At 43.5% G+C, this 16,147-nt stretch overlaps 1 protein-coding gene across 2 annotated transcripts in view; it reads left to right on the top strand.

Annotated features, from left to right (window-relative positions):
- The first annotated feature begins 15,711 nt into the window (after positions 1–15,711).
- Positions 15,712–16,147, top strand: part of USF3 (upstream transcription factor family member 3) — a 44,131-nt gene continuing 43,695 nt past the window's right edge. For both annotated transcript variants that reach the window (XM_033211243.1, XM_033211245.1), the window contains exon 1: positions 15,712–16,031. The gene's annotated coding sequence lies outside the window, so the exon portion shown is untranslated. The remainder of the gene's footprint in view (positions 16,032–16,147) is intronic.

Consider the following 16,147-nt stretch of genomic DNA (forward strand, 5'->3'; position numbering starts at 1 on the left):
TATTTGTAGCATTAAGAATAGCCAAAGGGTGAGAACAACCCAAGTGTCCATCAACTATATCCACAGAAAGAGCTATTGTTCAGTCATAATAGGTGAATTGTATGGTATGCAATAATATCAGTAAAGCTGTTTTCATAAGAAAAATAAGAAACCTGAAATGGTCTCGTATATATAAAGAAAATTGAATTTGTAGTTAAAATCCTCCCTACAAAGAAATCCCAGGCCCAATGGCCTCTTTTGTGAATTCTATCAAATATTTAAGGAAGTTATGATACCAATCCTACATACTCTTCAAGAAAATAGAATATTGGTCAGTTCATTTTATGAGAACAGCATTATGCCAACACTAAAACCAGACAAAGACATTATAAGAAAACTATAGACCAATATCTCTCATGAATTATGACGGGAAAATCCTTAAGAAAAATTAGCAAATCAAATCCAGCAATATATTAAAAGGATATATTATGATCAAATAGGATTAGTCTCAAGAATGAAAGGTTGATTTAACAATTGAAAACTAATTTGTGTAATTTATCATATGAACGATCTTAAAAATAAATGATTATCTCAATAGATGCAGGAAAAAAATATTCAACAAAATTCAACACCCATTCATGATTTTTTAAGAGTTTGAACAATATAGGAATAAAAAGGAATTTATTTAATCTGAAAAAGTTATCTATAAGAGCTTTCACCATACTTGATGGTGAAAGACTGAATGCCTTACCACTAAGTTTGGGAAGAAGGCAAGGATGGCTCTTCTCACCATTGCCATATGATATTGCACTGGATTTCAGTAAGTGCAAAATTGTATATTAGACTAGCCAGTCCAATAAAATAAGAAAAGTATGCAGATTGTAAAGAAGTAAAATGGTTTTATTTACAGATGATTAAGTAGAAAACATTAAGATGATCTTTAAAAAAAAAAGCTACTAGAATGAATAAAGGAGTGTAGTAAGGTCACAAAATACAAACATCAATTGTATTTCCAGCAATAAAATTTGAAATGGAAAAATTTTAATAATATAACAATGTAAAAATATTTAGAGATACATTTAACAAAATATATGCAAGACATGTATACAGAAAGTTATAAAACACTGCTGGGAAACATTTGTAAAGACCCAAATAAATGCAGAAATATAACATGCTCATGGATCCCAAAACCCAATATTATTGTCACTTGTCCTCAAATCGAATTATATATCTCAGTCAAAAGTATTGAAGGCTTGCATTTTCCTGTTTAAATTGATGAGCTTAAGTCTACAATGGAAACTTAATGAAAAAAGTTAATACAATTCATAAAAGGAAAACGCAATTGGAGGACTTACACTACTTGACTTTAAGACACATAAAGCTGCATAAAGACAGTATGGTGTTGGTGTCAATGCCCACAAATATATCAGTGGAAAGGAATAGAATTCAAAAATGCGTCAGTGAATATATGGTCACTTGATTTTTGTCCCAGATACAAACAATTCAGTGGAGGAAAGATAGTCTTTTCAACAACCAATGTTGGAAGAAATGGATTTTCCAATAAAATGTATAAACTTTGATCCACAGCTCCACGATATGCAAAATTTAATTTAAAATGCAGAATGAATCTAAATATAAAACTAAAAAACGTCTAGAAGAAAAACATGAGAAAATCTGTGTGACCTTGTGTTAAAGATTTCTTAGCTATGACATCATAAGCATAATCCATAAAAGGAATAATTGATAAGTTGGATTTAAAATTACTATATGAGAGACAAGAAAATGAAAAGACAAACTAGGAACTGGGAAAAACCACTTGAATAACATATATCTGAAAAAGGTTTTGTAATCAGAATGTATAAAGAACCCCGGAAACTCAGTAAACAACAAACAGCCCAGTAAAAATGGTCAAGACATTTGAACAACATTTCATCAAAGACATATAAATCATATAAATGGCTAATAAGCACATGTAAAGATGTGCAGCATCATTAGTAAATAAGGAAATGCAAATTAAGGTCATAATGAAGTATCATTATATGCCTATTAGAATGATGAAAATTTAAATAGACTGATCATGGCTGAGCGCAGTGGCTCACACTTGTAATCCTTGCACTTTGGGAGACCAAGACAGGCAGATCTCTTGAGCCCAGGAGTTCAAGACTAGCCTGGGACATGGTGAAACCCCATCTCTACTAAAAATACAAGAATTAGCCAGGCATAGTGGTGTACACCTGTAGTCCCAGCTACTCAGGAGGCTGAGGCGAGCGGATCACCTGAGCCCAGGAGTTTGCAGTGAGCCGTGATCACACCACTGCAATAAAGCCTGAGCGAGACAGCAAGACCCAGTCTCAAAAAAAATAATAATAATAAGATGAAAATGAATAGACTGATCATATAAAGTGTCACCAAGGATGTGGAAAAATTCAAACTCTTATGCACTACTAGAGGGAATACAAAATGGTACCAGAACTTTGCAAAGGAGTTTGGCAGTTTTTTTAAAACAGTAAATACAGTCTGGGCATGTTGGCTCCTGCCTGTAATCTTAACACTGGGAGACTGAAGGAGGAAAATTACTTCCGAGTCCAGGAATTGGAGACCAGCCTGGGCAATATAGCAAGTCTGTCTCCACACACACACAAAAAAAAAACGCTGGGCATGGTGGCATGTACTGTAGTCCTAGTTACTTGGGAGGCTGAGGTAAGAGGATCTCTTGAGCACAGGAGTTCAAGGCTGCAATGAGCTATGATTGCACCACTGCCCTCCAGTCTGGGCAACAGAACATGACTCTGTCTTTAAGGAGGGGGAAAAAAAGTAAGTCGACTGAATGAAAGAAGATAGACAAAAAGAGACAAGATGGGTATATACTGAATAATTTCATGTATATAAAATTCCAGAAAATGGAAACTAGTGACTGAAAGTACATTAGTGATTGTCTGGAGAATAGGATAAGGCCAGAGGAGGGAATTAATTAGCATGAGGTAATTTGAGTAGCAAGAAAGATATGCTCATTGTTTACTGTGGAAGCGGTTTCTCAGGTGTATACATATGTCAAAGCTTTATCACACTGCCCATTTTAGATATGTTCAGTTTGCTGTAGGTCAATTATATATCAGTACAGCTATAGGAATATCTTGTTGTATTGCAGTTTCCTTTATTGAGCTTCACAGATATTGCACTTTTTTCAAATTGAAGGTTTGTGTCAACACTGCATGGAGCAAGCCTGTCAGTGCCATTCTTCCAATGGCATGTGCTCACTTCCTGTCTCTGTATCAGATTTTGGTAACTCTTGCAATATTTTAAACTTTTACTAAGATTTTTTTGGGGGAGTTTGGAACTATTAACCACAAAGAATAGTCTTTCCAGGCCAGGCATGGTAGCTTACACCTATAGTCATGGCACTTTGGGAGATGGAGGTGGCTAGATCACTTGAGCTCAGGAGTTTGAGACCAGCCTGGGCAACAGGGTGAAACCCTGTGTCTACTAAAAATACAAAAATTAGCCGGGTGTGGTGGCACCCGGCTAATAGTCCCAGCTACTTGGGAGGTAGAGAGGTGGCAGGATGCTTCAAGCCTGGCAGGCAGAGGTTACAGTTAGCTGAGATTGCGCCACCACACTCCAGGCTGAGCAACAGAATGAGACCTTGTCTTAAAAAAAAAAAAAGTCTTTCCAGTGTTTGAAGTTGGAGGTGTAAACCTATTGGAGGATTTTTCAAAGCATGATATATGTCCCATGGAATATAATACACTGTGATAGATAATGTAGTATCAGAAGAAAATAATGGATTTCACAGAAAAGGATAATGTATCTATATTGGTGTCATATTGCTCTTTTCAAAGACAAGGAATACATATTCAGTTTCTAGCAGGAAAGCTGACAAGGATGAACCATTATTGCTGAACCATTCTCATTGCTGGTTATCCAAATGCCATAGTAATTTGAGTGCTTTATTTTATTATGTATTTAAACAGTTATTTTAGGTTCACGGGTACCTGTGCAGGTTTGTTATATTGGTAAATTGTGTGTCCTGAGGGTTTGGTGTACATATTGTTGTATTACCCAGATAATAAGCATAGTACCCCATAGGTAGTTTTTGGATCCTCACCCTCCTCCCACCCTCTACCCTCAAATAGGCTCTGGTGTCTGTTCCCTTCTTTTTTTTTTTTTTTTTTTTGAGACAGAGTCTCGCTCTTTCGCCCAGGCTGGAGTGCAGTGGCATGATCTCGACTCACGGCAAGCTCCGCCTCCTGGGTTTACGCCATTCTTTAGGTTCACGTGTACTCAACGTTTAGCTCCCACTTATATGTGAGAACATTCAGTATTTGCTTTTCTGTTCCTGCATTTGTTCACTTAGGATAGTGGCCTCTACCTCCATTCATGTTGCTGCAAAGGACATGATTCTTTTCTTTTTTGTGGCTCCATAGTATTCCAGGGTGTGTATGTATCATATTTTCTTTATCCAGTCCATCATTGATGGGCATTTAGGTTGAGACCATGTATTCGTTATTGTAAATAGTGCTGTGGTGAACAAAGGTGTGCATGTGTCTTTATGGTAGAACAATTCATATTCCTTTGGGTACATAGTCAACAATGGGATGCTGGGTCAAATGGTAGTTCTGCTTAAGTTCTTTTTTTTTTCTTTCTTTGAGATGGGGTCTTGCTCTGTTGCCCAGGCTGGAGTGCAGTGGTGCGATCTCGGCTCACTGCAACCTCCTCCTTCCAGGTTCCAACGATTCTCCTGCCTCAGGCTCCTGAGTAGCTGGGATTACAGGGGCGCGACACCACACCCAGCTAATTTTTTTACTTTTAGTATAGACAGGGTTTTACCATGTTGAGCAAGCTGACTTGAACTCCTGACCACGTGATCCACCCACCTCGGCCTCCCAAAATGCTGGGGATTACAAGTGTGAGCCACCGAGCCTGGCCCTGTTTAAGTTATTTTAGAAATCGTCAAACTGCTTTCCATAGTGTCTGAACTAATGTACATTCCCACCAATAGTGTGTAAGCATTCCCTTTTCTCCACAGCCTTGCCAGCATCTGTTATTTTTTGACTTTTTAATAATAGCTATTCTAGGGCCAAGTGAGGTGGCGCATGCCTGTAATCCAACCATCTTGGGAGGCCCAGGTAGGCAGATCACTTTAGTCCAGGAGTTCAAGAACAGCCTGGGCAACATAGTGAAACTCCCTCTCTACAAAAACTACAAAAATTAGGCTGTTGTGGTAGTGTGCACCTGTTGTCCTAGCTACTAGGGAGTCTGAGGTAGGAGGATCCCTTGAGCCCAGGAGGTCGAGCCGAAGTCACACCACTGCACTCCAGCCTGGGTGACAGAGTAAGACACTGTCAAAAGAAAAAAAAAGTCATTCTAACTGGTGTGAGATGGTATCTCCTTGTAGTTTGGATTTGCATTTCTCTAACGTTTAGAGATGTTGAGTATTTCTTCACATGCTTATTGGCTGCATGTATGTCTTCTTTTGAAAAGTGCCTGTTCATGTCCTTTGCCTGCTTTTTACTAGTTTGTTTTTTTTTTTTTTTTACTGTTGATTTGTTAAAGTTCCTTGAAGATTTTTGATATTAGACCTTTGCCAGATGAATAGTTTGCAAACATTTTTCCCATTCTGTAGGTTGTCAGTTTACTCTGTTGATAGTTTCTTTTGGTGTGCAGATGCTCTTTAGTTTAATTAAGTCCCATTTTTCAAGTTTTTGGTCAAACTTTTGTTAATATTATGTTGGTTAGGTGATATGTGATCAGTGATCTTTGACGTTGCTATTGTATTTGTTTTGGGGCCCCACAAATTGTGCCCATATAAGATGGTAAAATTAATTGGTAAATGTGTGTGTTCTGACTGCTCCACTGATGGGCCATTCCATCATCTCCCTCTCCTGAGGCCTCCCTGAGACACAGCAATATTGAAATTCGGCCAGTTAATAACCCTCAAATGTCCTCTAAGTGTTCAAGTGAAAGGAAGAGTCACGCATCTCTCACTTTAAATTTTTTTTTTTTTTGAAACGGAGTCTTGCTCTGTCGCCCAGGCTGGAGTGCAGTGGAGTGATCTCGGCTCACTGCAAGCTCCGCCTCCTGGCTTCAGGCCATTCTCCTGCCTCAGCCTCTCCAAGTAGGTGTGACTACAGGCGTCCGCCACCACGCCCAGCTAACTTTTTTTTTTTTTTTTTTTTTTGAGACGGAGTCTTGCTCTGTCGCCCAGGCTGGAGTGCAGTGGCCCGATCTCAGCTCACTGCAAGCTCCGCCCCCCGGGTTCACGCCATTCTCCTGCCTCAGCCTCCCGAGTAGCTTGGACTGCAGGCACTCGCCACCTCGCCCGGCTAGTTTTCTTGTATTTTTTAGTAGAGACGGTGTTTGTTTCACCGTGTTAGCCAGGATGGTCTCGATCTCCTGACCTCGTGATCCGCCCGTCTCGGCCTCCCAAAGTGCTGGGATTACAGGCTTGAGCCACCGCGCCCGGCCAAACTTTTTGTATTTCTAATAGAGACGGGGTTTCACCGTGGTCTCTATCTCTTTCCCTCATGATCCGCCCCCCTCGGCCTCCCAAAGTGCTGGAATTACAAGCGTGAGCCACCGCGCCCAGCCTCTCACTTTAAATTAAAAGCTAGAGTGACTAAGCTTAGCAAGGAAGGTTTGTTAAAAGCCAAGATAGACTAAAAGCTAGGCCTCTGGTGCGAAGCAGCCAAGTTTTGAATGCAAAGGAAAAGTTATTGAGGGAAATTAAAAGTGCTACTTCAGTGAACACACAAATGGTAAGAAAGCAAAACAGCCTTATGGCTGATACAGAGAAAGTTTTAATGATCTGCATAGAAAATCAAATCAGCCACAATATTCCCTTAAGACAAAGCCTAACCCAGAACAAGGTGCTAACTTTCTTTAATTCTATGAAGCCTGAGAGAGGTGAGGAAAGTTGCAGAAGAAAAGTTGGAAGCTAGCAGAGGTTGGTTCATGAGGTTAAGGAAAGAAGCCATCTCCATAACATAAGAGTGCAAGGGGAAGAAGCAACGGCCGATGCAGAATCTGCATCAAGTTATCCAGGAGATCTAGCTATGATCATTGATGAAGGTGGTTACGTTAAACACGAGATTTTCAATGTAGACAAAACAGCCTTCTATTAAAAGATGATGGCTTTTAGTACTTAATAGCTAAAGAGGAGAAGTAAATGCCTGGTTTCAAAGCTTCAAAGGACAGGCTGACTCTCTTGTTAGGGGCTAATGCAGCTGGTGACTTTCAGTTGAAGCCAGGACTCATCTACCATTCTAATGATCCTAGACCCTTAAGAATTAGGCTAAGTCTACTCTCCCCATGCTCTATAAGTGAAATAATAAAGCCTGGATGTAAACAGTACATCTGTTTACAGCACGGTTTACTGAATATTTTAAACTCACTGTTAAGTCTACTGCTCAGAAAAAGGATTCCTTTCAAAATATTACTGCTCATTGACAATGCACCTAGTCATCCAAGAGCTCTGTTGGAGATGTGCAGGAGGTTAATGTTTCATGCCTGCTAACACAGTATCCATTCTGCAGTCCATGGATCAAGGATTAATTTCAACTCCCAAGTCTCATTATTCAGGAAATACATTTTATAAGGCTGTAGCCACCAAAAACAGGGGTCTTCAAAAAATTCATGGAAAATTCATATTATGAAAAACTATGCACATGGATTTCAAAAAATTTTCACACCAAAATAAACCAGCTTGTGCAACATGATGAAACCCTACCTCTTACAAAAACTACAAAACTTAGCCAGGCGTGGTTGCATGTACCTGTAGTCCCAGCTACTTGGGAGGTTGAGGTGTGAGGAACCCTTAAGCTGGGAAGGTCAAGGCCGCAGTGAGCCGTGTTTATACCACTGTACTCCAGCCTGGGTGAGAGAGTGAGATCCTGTTTCAAAAAACAAACAAACAAAGACACGATTTTTGGTGACATTTGGGTGGAAGAATGGTAAAATCATTGTCATTGGTGCTTTACAAGATGTTTATGGGGGCAATGCCCCAAAGAAATCAACAGTTTACAAATGTATAACTAATTTTAGGAAAGAATGATATGATGTTGATGATGAAGGCCACAGCTGCAGACCATCCACATCAATTTGTGAAGAAAAAATTTCATTCATGCCCTAATTGAAGAGGACCAATGATTTAACAACAGAAACAATAGCCAACACCATAGACATCTCAATGGATTCTACTTACATAATTTTGACTGAAAATTAAAGTTGAGGCAACTTTCCCTTTCCTGATGGGTACCAAAACTGTTGTGCCCAGATCAGTTGCAGACAAGAGCAAAGTTTTCAGTGGAAATTTTAAACAAGTGAGGCAAAGATCCTGAAGCATTTCTTCAAAGTATTGTTAACAGTACATGAAACATGGCTTTACCAGTGTGGTCCTGAAGACAAAACACAATCTCAGCAATGGCTATTGAGAGGTGGAAGTGGTCCAGTCAAAGCACAAGTGAACTGGTCAAGAGATGCTTAAGGCACTTTGCTTGTTGACTATCTGGAGGGCCCCAAAATAGAAACATCTGCTAATTATGAGAATGTTTTGAGAAAGTTAACCAAAGCTTGAGCAGAAAAATCCCCCAGGTGAGCTTTCACTGGAGAGTCCTTCTTCACCACAACAATGCTCTTGCTCATTCCTGTAATCAAATAAGGGCAGTTTTGCATGAGTTTTGATGGGAAATCATTAGGCATCTACCTTACAGTCCTGGTTTGGCTCCTTATGACTTCTTTTTGTTTCCTAACTCACATTTCTTCAGTTAATAATTAGTAAAAAAGACTGAATTGACATGGTTAAATTCCCAGGACTCTCAGGTCTTTAGGGATGGGCTAAATTGCTGGTATCATTGCTTACAAAAGTATCTTGAAGTTGATGGAAATTTTATGTTAAGAAATCATGTTTATGGTCTGGTGTGGTGGCTCACACCTGTAATCCCAACACTCTGGGAGGCTGAGGCAGGCAGATCATGAGGTCAGGAGATAGAGACCACCCTGGCTAACACAGTGAAACCCTGTCTCTACTAAAAATATAAAAAATTAGCCAGGTGTGGTGGCACGCCCCTGTAGTCCCAGCTACTCGGGAGGCTGAGGCAGGAGAATTGCGCGAACCCGGGAGGCAGAGGTTGCAGTGAGCCGAGATGACACCATTGCACTCCAGCCTGGGCAACAAGAGCAAAACTCTGTCTCAAAAAGAAAAAAAAAAAAAAAAAAGACAAAGAAATCATGTTTATATTTTCAATTTTTATCTTTTAAGTCCATTTTTCCACAATATTTTTTTTTTTCTTTTTTTTTTTTGAGATAAGGTCTTCCTCTGTTACCCAGGCTGGAGTGCAGTGGTATGTACTGGCTCACTGCAGCCTTGACCTCCTGGCTCAAACAATCCTTCCACCTCAACCTCCTAAGTAGCTGGGACCACAGGCACGTGCCACCATGCCCAGCCAATTTTTAGATTTTTAGTAGAGACAGGGTTTCACCATGTTGCCCAAGATGGTCTCAAACTCCTGGGCTCAAGCAGTCCTCCTGCATCAGCCTCCCAAATTGCTAGGATTACAGGCATAAGCCAGTGTGCCTGACCTTCCACTAACTTGGTGAAGTCCCGTAATATAGTGATGCCTCTGATGGATCTGGGCAAAGTAAATTGAAAGCCTTCTTGGGAAGGCTTCACCATTCTACAGCTTTTTTTTTTTTTGGAGACGGAGTTTCCCTCTTGTTGCCCAGGCTGGAGTGCAATGGTGTGTTCGTGGCTCACTGCAACCTCTGCCTCCCAGGTTCAAGTGATTCTCCTGCCTCAGTCTCCCGAGTAGCTGGGATTACAGGCATGCATCAACACATCCAGTTAATTTTTGTATTATTAGTAGAGACAGGGTTTCGCCATATTGGCCAGGCTGGTCTTGAACTCCTGACCTCAAGTGATCTGCCAGCCTCGGCCTCCCAAAGTGCTGGGATTACAGGCGTGAGCCACTGCGCCTGGCTTCTAGATGCTATTAAGAACATTTGTGCTGGGTGCAGTGGCTCACGCCTTTTACCCAGCACTTTGGGAGACTGAGGCAGGTGGATCACAAGGTCAGGAGTTCAAGACCAGCCTGACCAACATGGTGAAACTCCATCTCTACTAAAAACACAAAAATTAGCCGGGCATGGTGGTGCCTGCCTATAATCCCAGCTACTAGGTAGGCTGAGTCAGGAAAATTGCTTGAACCCACGAGGCAGAGGTTACAGTGAGCTGAGATCATGCCACTGCACTCCAGCCTGGGCAACAGAGTGAGACTTCATCTAAAAAAAAAAAAAAAAAAAAAAAAAGACTTTCGTGAGTCATGGGAAGAGGCCAAAATATCAACATTAACAGGAGTTTGGAAGAACTTGATTCCAGCTCTCATGGATGACTTTGAGGGAAGAATTCAAGACTTTAGTGGAGGAAATAACTGCAGATGTGGTGGCAAGGGAACTAGAATTAAAAGTAGGGCCAGAAGATGAGACTGAATTGGTGCAATCTCATGATAAAACTTGAATACATGAGGAGTTGCTCTTTTTTTTTTTTTTTTTTTTACATGGGAGTCTTGCTCTCTCGCCTAGGCTAGAGTGCAATGGCGTGATCTTGGTTCACTACCTCTGCCTTCTGGGTTCAAGTGATTCTCCTGCCTCAGCCTCCCACGTAGCTGGAACTACAGGTGTGCACCACCATGCCCAGCTAATTTTTGTATTTTTAGTAGAGATGGGGTTTTACCATGTTGGCTGGGCTGGTCTGGAACTCCTGACCTCGTGATCCTCCCGCCTTGGCCTCCCAAAGTGCTGGGATTACAGGCGTGAGCCACTGTGCCAGCTGAGGAGTTGCTTTTTATGGAAGAGCAAAGAAAGTAGTTTCATGAGATAGAAAGTACTCCTGGTGAAGATGCTGTGAACATTGTTGAAATTATATCAAAGGATTTAGAATAGTACATAAACTTATTTGATAAAGCAGTAACAGGGTTTGAGAAGACTGACTCCAATTTTAATTAAATTTAAAACATTTTAAATTTAAAATTTTACCTATTTATTTAACAGATGGGGTCTCACTCTGTTGCCTAGGCTGGAGTACAGGGGGATGATCATAACTCATCAAAGCCCCAAACTCCTGGGCTCCAGCAATCCTCCCACCTCAGCCTCCCAAGTAGCAGGGGCTGTAGGTGCTTGCTACCAGCTAATTTAAAATTTTTTATTGTTGGTAGAGATAGGGTCTCTCTTTGTCATCCAGGCTGGTCTGGATTTCCTGGCCTCAAGTGATCCTCCCATCTCAGCCTCCCAAGGTGTTGGGATTACAATTCTGAGCCAATGCACTTGCCAAGCATAACTTTTTTTTTTTTTTTTTTAATGAGACAGGGTCTCACTGCTGTTGCCCAGGCAGAAGTGCAGTAGTGAGATCACAGCTCATTGTAACCTTGACCTCAGGCTCAAGTGATCTTCTTGCCTCATTTTTTTAGAGATGAGGTCTCACTATGTTGCCTAGTCTGGTCTCAAAGTCCTGGGCTCAAGCCATCCACAGGCCTGAGCCACAGCGCCTGGCCCAACATAACTTTTATATGCACTTGGAAACGAAAAATGTGTGTGACTTGCTTTTTTGTAATATTCTCTTTATAGTGGTGGTCTGGAATCCAACCCAAAATATCCCTAAGATACGCCTGTATTTTTTTTTTTTTTTTATTGACACTCTTAAGCAAATAAAAAGCAAGTTACTGACTGGGTGAAAGTATTTGCACAACACATATCTGAAAGAGAACTTTTATCCAAAGCACCTAAATATTTTTACAATTCAGTAAGACAAACATATTGATTTTTAAATGGGCGAATTGTTATTATTATTTTTTGAGACGGAGTTTTGCTCTTGTTGACCAGGCTGGAATGCAATGGTGCAGTCTCAGCTCACTGCAATCTCTGCCTCCCAGGTTCAAGCGATTCTCCTGCCTCAGCCTCCTAAGTAGCTGGAATTACAGGTGCCTGCCACCATGCCTGGCAAATTTTTGTATTTTTAGTAGGGACGGGGTTTCATCATGTTGGCCAGGCTGGTCTTGAACTCCTGACCTCAGGTGATCTGCCAGCCTCGGCCTCCCAAAGTGCTAGGATTACAGGTGTGAGCCACCCCGCCTGGCCAAGAAATGGAAATTAAAATCACAATGAGATACCATTTACACTCACTATAATGGCTAGAATTAAAAAGAGTGACAATATCAAGTGTTGGCCATGCTGTGGAATATCTGGAGCCCACATATACTGCCACTGGGAATGTGGAAACAAGTATTATGACTGCATTGGGTAAAAGTTGGGCAGTTTCTTTGGGGAAATATGGAAGTAGATTTCAAGAGTTGGCCATTTAGGCCGGAGTGGTTGCTCACGCCTGTAATTCTAGTCGTTTGGGAGGGCCAGAAGAAAGGACTCCGTTAGGCCAGGAGTTCAAGACCAGCCTGTGGAACATAGTGAGACCTGGTCTCTACATTTTTTTTTTTAAATTAGCCAGGTGTGGCGGCAAGTGCCTGTAGTCCTAGCTACTTGGGAGACTGAGGCTGATCCCTTGAGCCCAAGAGTTGAGGTTGCAGTGAGCTATCATCACACCATTGCACTTCAGTCTGGGCGACAGGGTGAGACCCTATCTCTGAAAAAATAATTAAAAAAAGAGAGCTGGCCATTCACTTACTCTATTCAGAAAGCAAAAGAATGGCTTCTAAAGAGAAAACACAAGCCTAACACTTCGACAGAGAACTGAGAGTTAAAAAGCGACCGGGCGCCTGTGGCTCACGCCTGTAATCCCAGCACTTTGGGAGGCCGAGGTGGGCAGATCACGAGGTTAGGAGTTCGAGACCAACCTGACCATTATGGTGGTCTCTAGTAAAAAATACAATAACAAAAAATTAGCTGGGCATGGTGGCGCACGCCTGTAGTCCCAGCTACTCGGGAGGCTGAGGCAGGAGAATCACTGGAACCCGGGAGGTGGAGGTTGCAGTGAGCCGAGATCGCACCCTCCAGCCCGGGCGACGGAGCAAGACCCCATCTCAAAGGGGGGAAAAAAAAGGCCAAGCGCTGTGGCTCGCGTCTGAAATCTGAATTCAGCACTTTAGGAGGCCGAGGCGGGCGGATTGCCTGAGGTCAGGAGTTCGAGACCAGTCTGGTCGGGCAAAGGCCACCTGGTGTAAACCTGGCTGCCCAGCTCTTTATGCACTCAGGGCAGCATGGGAGCCCTGTCGCCCCGCGCGCATCTACGGGCCTGGCAACCGGGTACGCGGGGCGGGCGGGGAAAAGAAGGGTGCGCACCCCATGGGCATTGGCACCCCCCAGGTACCGCACACAGAGGTCCCTAGGAAGGAGGCGCACTTTGCGCAGTTCTTGCCTCCTGGAGCAGGATGGAGGTGGGTGGAGCTGAGTCCGGGGCCTCCCCGCAGCCTTGGTCACCGCCCCAGGCTCTCAGTGGCCTCTTCCCGCAGTCACTCATCTCTAGTAGTAGGAAAAAACGGAGGTCTTGATATGAAACTGGGGATGCAAGGAAGCGCTTATGTATCATGCAAATAGTCTTTCAGCACCATTGAAAAGTCTCAAGAATGTGGGTGAAAATCAGATTCATTCTGTCCACTTGAAAAAAAATGAACTAACAGCCCTATACACCAGTTTCACTTGGCCAGTATATACTACCACCAATATAGGTCACTGAAGCACTGCCAGCTGGTTCGAAAATAGGACTGGTGTGATTATCTGAAACGGATGTTGAATGGGTAAAGTCAAGAAAAAGATTCTGGGCTTCAGCCCAGGAGTTGAAGACCAACCTGGGCAACATAATGTGACCCCCATCTCTACCCGAAAGAAAATTGCCGGGTATGTGGTTCCAGCTACTTGGGAGACTGAGGTGGGAGGATCGCTTGAGTTTGGGAGGTGGAGGCTGCAGTGAGCTGTTACAGTGCCACTGACCTTCAGCCTTGGCAACAGAGGGAGACCCTGTCGCAGGAAAAAAGAAAACAAAGAAAACAAAGGAAAGGAAAGGAAAAGGGAGAGGGAAAGGAAAAGGGAAGGAAAGGAAAAGAAAAAGAAAAAAGAGAAAAGAAAAGAGAAAGGCTACACTTAGGAAATAAGGATTAATTTAAAAAGCTAATATTCTGATCTTTATCAAACAGAAATTGCTCTTCTTTTCTATGTCTATATCGTGCCAGAAATATATTAATGTGTATTTTTAAAGAAACGGTTAAATTATGTTTCATGAATCATCAAAATTATTTGTGTGGCTTTACTTTAGAATTGATGCATTGCAGTTGTTTAGGAAATCATGCATACCCTAGATATGATATTTGTTAACGAGAAACACCTGAACACATTGGAAATTGTTTCCTATGGCTGAGCATACCAATACTATACAATTTTATGGTGATGTTATAAGCATTGCTATTATGGCTCTGACTCGTAGAATCTTTCTTATCTGCAGCTTTGATTTGGATGTGCCAAGTCTGTTCAAAGGCTAATTCGAACTACGTGTGCCTAGATGGATGAGTTAAAGATTTCTAGCCTGTTTATTAGTACCACAGTTTATAAGCAACACTACAGGCCTTCCGTTTCATCATAGCTTTTCAATCCACTGTACAAACATAAGACTCCGTTACTGTTAACTTTACCCTTTTGCTCAATGCGATTTCTGCTGCTTCTGTATACAAGCTCAAGTAATTCCCATTATGCCATGCCCTGTGTGCACCTTCTGGAAGTTACCTGATCTGGAAGTTAGTCCATGGACAGAAGTTGGCCCATGGACAGCAAAGATCTGGGATATTTCCAAATCTGGTTGTGGAAGGGCTTGGAAATCTATAATCACAACTAGGTGGAGGACACCTGTTTCAGGAGGGGGTTATAAAATATGAAGCGAAACTAGGGAAAGGGAGTTGTGATCACGGTTCCAAGGACTCCACACCCATCTAGGAGTTAAGGGGCACTCAGGTCTCCATTTCGTGACCCGTAGCCCTACCTCTGCTAGATCCAGGTCTTTAGTAACCCAGGCTTGAGATTTCAAACCCCATCCCCCAATGCCAAACTCCCTTGTCCCAGCTGGGAGGCCCCCAGAGCATTTCTGAACATGGGCATCTCCAGTTCGCAGAAATCTGTGTGTTGCTGCAAATAAAGGATGACAAGAGACCACAGCCTACGAATGCGAGCAGCGCCAAGTCAGCAACAATCTTCCAGTTATCGAGAAGTCGGAGACGCCTGATTCTCTTTCTTCTCCACATTTAGTAAGAGGTATCTTCTTGCCTCCCTGCCCTCCACGTTAAGAGGGGCTATTCCGAAAGACTTCCTTGCCCTCTTTCTTTTCAATTTTTCCACTTCCAAACTCCTACTGAAAGACGAAGGAAAGAGGCCACCGAACAAGGTAGAAAGAAGTTTCTTAGAACATCTTCTTTTCTAGGTTCTCAAGGCGTCCCCTTTAAGGAACCAGGCCCACCTCTTTCCCATTCATCTACTGGCTTTCCTTCCTGTCCGTCACTCTACCTTTAAGAATATTTCCTGTTCCTTCAACCCAACTTGCACACCTCCGCCCCCCGGCCCTCCTCATTGGGCCGCCCCAACCCCGTTCACTCCTTGGTTTTCTCTCCGCCTCCTCCCGCCCTCTAAGCCTAAGCGCAACGGTATTCTGTCTTCTTATTGGCTATCATGGCAGCGTTCCCGCAGCCTGATTGGCGGGCTGAGTGACAGAGGCGGGAGCGCGGCGCGCCCAGGGTAGGCTGTTCGCTTGCCGAGCTGCGACCGCGGGAGGGGCGGGGAAGGGCGGGGGGAGGGGGGCTGGGAAAGTTGAGGCCGCGCTGCCGCCGGGTCTCCGGCCTTGAGGGCTCGGGCTCGCAGCGGCGGCGGTGGCCGTAAAAAGAGGCGGCGGGGGCGGGGGGAGAGGAGGGCCTGGGCCCGCGCTCCCCCAGCCCCGGAGGAGCAGGCGGCGGCCGCGGACGGAGAGATTCGTCCAGACGGTCAGACACTCCTGCCTTCCCCTCCTGGGATCATGACCCAGGCGGGGGTCTTCGCCGTCCCCGCCGCCACCGCGGCCGAGACCGCGCAGCCGGCGGGTAAGTGACTGCGGGAGGGGGCCACTGACAGCCGGGGCGGGGGGCGGGGGCCCGGGCTGCGGGGGCGGCTCCGGGGGGCGGCCCCGGGCTCAGCTCCACCCACCCCCTTCCTGCTC

The sequence above is a fragment of the Trachypithecus francoisi genome, unplaced genomic scaffold (assembly GCF_009764315.1).
Source record: "Trachypithecus francoisi isolate TF-2019V2 unplaced genomic scaffold, Tfra_2.0 Lachesis_group0, whole genome shotgun sequence".
Taxonomy (NCBI): Eukaryota; Metazoa; Chordata; class Mammalia; order Primates; family Cercopithecidae; genus Trachypithecus; species Trachypithecus francoisi.